A 3872-nucleotide genomic window follows, 5' to 3' on the forward strand; every position below is an offset into this window, starting at 1 on the left:
AAGAGCAACTTTGACTGAAATAACCACTCGTTACAACCGAGGTATGCAGCAAAGCATTTGTGAAGCCACAACACGCACACCCTTGAGGCGGATGGGCTACAACAGCAGAAGACCCCACCGGGTACCACTCATCTCCACTACAAATAGGAAAAAGAGGCTACAATTTGCAAGAGCTCACCAAAATTGGACGGTTGAAGACTGGAAAAATGTTGCCTGGTCTGATGAGTCTCGATTTCTGTTGAGACATTCAGATGGTAGAGTCAGAATTTGGCGTAAACAGAATGAGAACATGGATCCATCATGCCTTGTTACCACTGTGCAGGCTGGTGGTGGTGGTGTAATGGTGTGGGGGATGTTTTCTTGGCACACTTTAGGCCCCTTAGTGCCAATTGGGCATGGTTTAAATGCCACGGCCTACCTGAGCATCATTTCTGACCATGTCCATCCCTTTATGGCCACCATGTACCCATCCTCTGATGGCTACTTCCATGCACCATGTCACAAAGCTCCAATCATTTCAAATTGGTTTCTTGAACATGACAATGAGTTCACTGTACTAAAATGGCCCCCACAGTCACCAGATCTCAACCCAATAGAGCATCTTTGGGATGTGGTGGAACGGGAGCTTCGTGCCCTGGATGTGCATCCCACAAATCTCCATCAACTGCAAGATGCTATCCATCAATATGGGCCAACATTTCTAAAGAATGCTTTCAGCACCTTGTTGAATCAATGCCACGTAGAATTAAGGCAGTTCTGAAGGCGAAAGGGGGTCAAACACTGTATTAGTATGGTGTTCCTAATAATCCTTTAGGTATGTATGTATGTATGTATATATATATATATATTGTAGAGGAAGAACATGTTGTTGGGTGTGTGTGTGGGCCTGGCCTGTGAATTCTGAGCAGAAGCTTGTGTATGGGTCTCCATTTGTGCCGTTCCAAGTCCTCGCATTAATCTTTTGTAATAACACTTAAATATAACTCTCTTGCACGTCTAAGCATGCTGGAATTGTGCTGAAACGCTTAGAAGAAGTAATTCACTGACAATCACTCACAGCCTGCCACAATGCAGCTTCATTACAAATCAAAGCCTCTTAATGATGCCATTCTTTTGATGCTGAATTTCAACCATTGGTAATTCTTTGAGAAGCTGCTGGCACATTTGATTAGGAGATTAGTAAAAACTGAAAATTGGTAGGAGCACAAAATAAGTAAAGCAGCTTTGCGCTGTGTTTACAGATTTTAGCTGGGTCCGCTGAGAGAGGGCAGGGTGTGTGGTCGAGGTCTTTAAGTGCTACTTCAGTCACACTCTCAGGATTGGAGCTCTGATCTGCTTAGATCAGTAGGCTGACAATGGTAGTGGCTGGTATACTCTTTTGGGTATTTTTTTTTTTTGTTTTTTTTTTGTAGACAACTAACCTGCATTGAGTTATGAGTCTGTATTAAGTCATGTTAAAGGAATTTACGAAGGCTCTGTAATGTTAGAACTAGCAGTTAATAACAGAGCTGGAGGATTACACTAAAGCACCAAACCAACACTTTCCCCAGAATCATTTGGAGACTCACACTAGCCATCCCATGACCCAGCAGCACTGGCTTCTGACCTGCTGTGAGGCATGATCAGCTGACCTCAATTTGCACTTCAACAGGGCAAAACAAGCCTTCAAAGAAAAGCATAATTTCCAAAATTCCTTCTGTCTGAAATCAGTGTCATAAAATACTGTGGAGTCAGCAGGGTGGAGTGAGGAGGGGCAGTCTGACGTGAACTTAATAAAAGTCTCTGATAATGGAGGTCAGATGACCACAAACACTCACACATCTGTTAATGTTCTTCTGTCTCTACAAGTCCTGCATTCAAAATCCTACTTAAGTAAAAGTGCATAAGTATTATCAGCAATAATTTATCAAAAGTAAAAGTGCTTGTTTTGCAGAGAAATGGCCCCAGTGACTGATACATTATTTGACATATGAAATTATTAGTGTATTTTAAGTGTTACTACTGATGCATCAATGTGTAAGTGACATTACAGAGTTGTAGTTGGTCGATGTGGAGCTAGTTTTAACTACTGTGTATATAAGGTTACTCTACAATGGTTCACAAAAACAAAAATTTGCTACACAAATTAAATATTTTTTTTTATCTTTGCTTTTTAATAAAATATTTCCTAATTTGACTAATTTGGGCCTTTTATGTATAAAAATGACACAATCTGATGATCGGAAATCTGTAAGGGGTCAAAACCACAATGCATTGTATTTTACAATTTTTTTTTTCTGGTAAATCTTAATCTGGAAAAAAAACTGTAATAAAAGCAAAGTACAACCATCCCTCTAACAAGAAGTCAAGTAGCAGAAAAGGGGCCTCAAATTTGGACCAGTTACTGATTTATAAGACCAAGTCCCTTTACCACCTGTCGCGATGTCCACCTCAGTCCTGTTTCGGCTCATTCTTCCTCTTCCCCCATTCCCATTCAGTTTCTTTCCATTAGTTTTTCTCGATTGCCTCGATGACCTGGCTCAAGTGGCCCCAACAAAAAGGGAGATAAGCCAAACAAAATATGTGTATTTAAACTAAACTAAGGGAAATGAAGAATTGTGCTAAATTAAAGTATGAAGTTTGAACATGTGTGGTTTCAGTAGTGTCTGCGCAGGATGATGGATGGGTGTGTGTTTTAGTATGCAAGAAGCAAGATAAATACAGCACAATCAACAGTCCAAGAAACCAAAGAACACCAAATCAAAGGTAGAACCTGGGGAAAAAAACCAGAGGGGAGTCAGCCCACAGGAAGGTCTATCACCTCAGCCCAGCAGCAGCTTCCTAAGAAAGAGAATGAGGAGTTACAAATACTCTACAGGTCAATTGGCCCTGGTGCCCAGAGTTACTGCAATCGACCCCAAAGAGTCATAACTGATCACACACCAATCAGAATAGATGGATAACAGGGCCTGAGTCCGTTCATTCAGTTTTGGAACAACGGAGAGAGAGTTGAAAGAAGAGGTGGAGGACACCTGAGAGCAGGAGGAGGAAGATGTGACGGAGGAGGAGGAGGAAATGCCGGAGGAGCAGAGAGAGGAGGAGGTGGAGGACGAGATTCTCCAGCCTGTCCCAGACCAAAGACAGGATGCTGGGGCAGAATGAGTTTTTGTTGTTGTTTGGTGAGTTGGACTGTACAGTACACAGAGGAATAAAAATGTGGCCATGATTAAATTTGTTTTGTTGTGTTCAGCATATGAAATGGTTTTTGAGGGGGAGAACCAAAGGCAACTTTACTAATAACCAATTTTTGTAGTATTGTTTTGAATTTATCTCACCAGTGTGTCAGACTGTGTTGCTGTGTGTGTGTGTGTGTGTGTGTGTGTGTGTGTGTTTGAGGCCAAAGTTTGATTTTTCAGCAAGATTGAATGGTTTTGAGTGGAGAGTTTCATTTTGACCTGAAAATAGAAAGAATGAGGAATTGGGTGGGAAGTTAAGGATTTGTGTTTAGAGTTCTAAGAAATGGAGGCATCATTTCAAGAAACGTGTTGAAGCAATCAAGAAAAACTGTAATATCATTCTCCTCTCATCCACCGACTGACACCTGTTCCAGGCTCTACATTCAATTAAAAACTAATGTGGTGTTAAATTTTTCCGACTGTGTTTTAAAATAACAATTTAAAGTAAAATATTAAAATTTTAAAAGAATGAGCCAACACCTTCCTTTGTGCTTCAAAGCACGACTATGATGATACAGACAGAATTGCACCTGAAATGTGACATGACCTTGGTTGTGGTTGTTATTACTTTTGGATCACAAGAGCTCAAATAGAAGAGTTTGTTCTAAATTACCACTGCTGCAGTGGCCTATCATGTTAGTAGTGTGTGGCCAGACA

This window comes from Micropterus salmoides, unplaced genomic scaffold (assembly GCF_014851395.1).
Source record: "Micropterus salmoides isolate LMB-PRFRI ecotype aquatic unplaced genomic scaffold, ASM1485139v1 Ms_hic_scaffold_8, whole genome shotgun sequence".
Taxonomy (NCBI): Eukaryota; Metazoa; Chordata; class Actinopteri; order Centrarchiformes; family Centrarchidae; genus Micropterus; species Micropterus salmoides.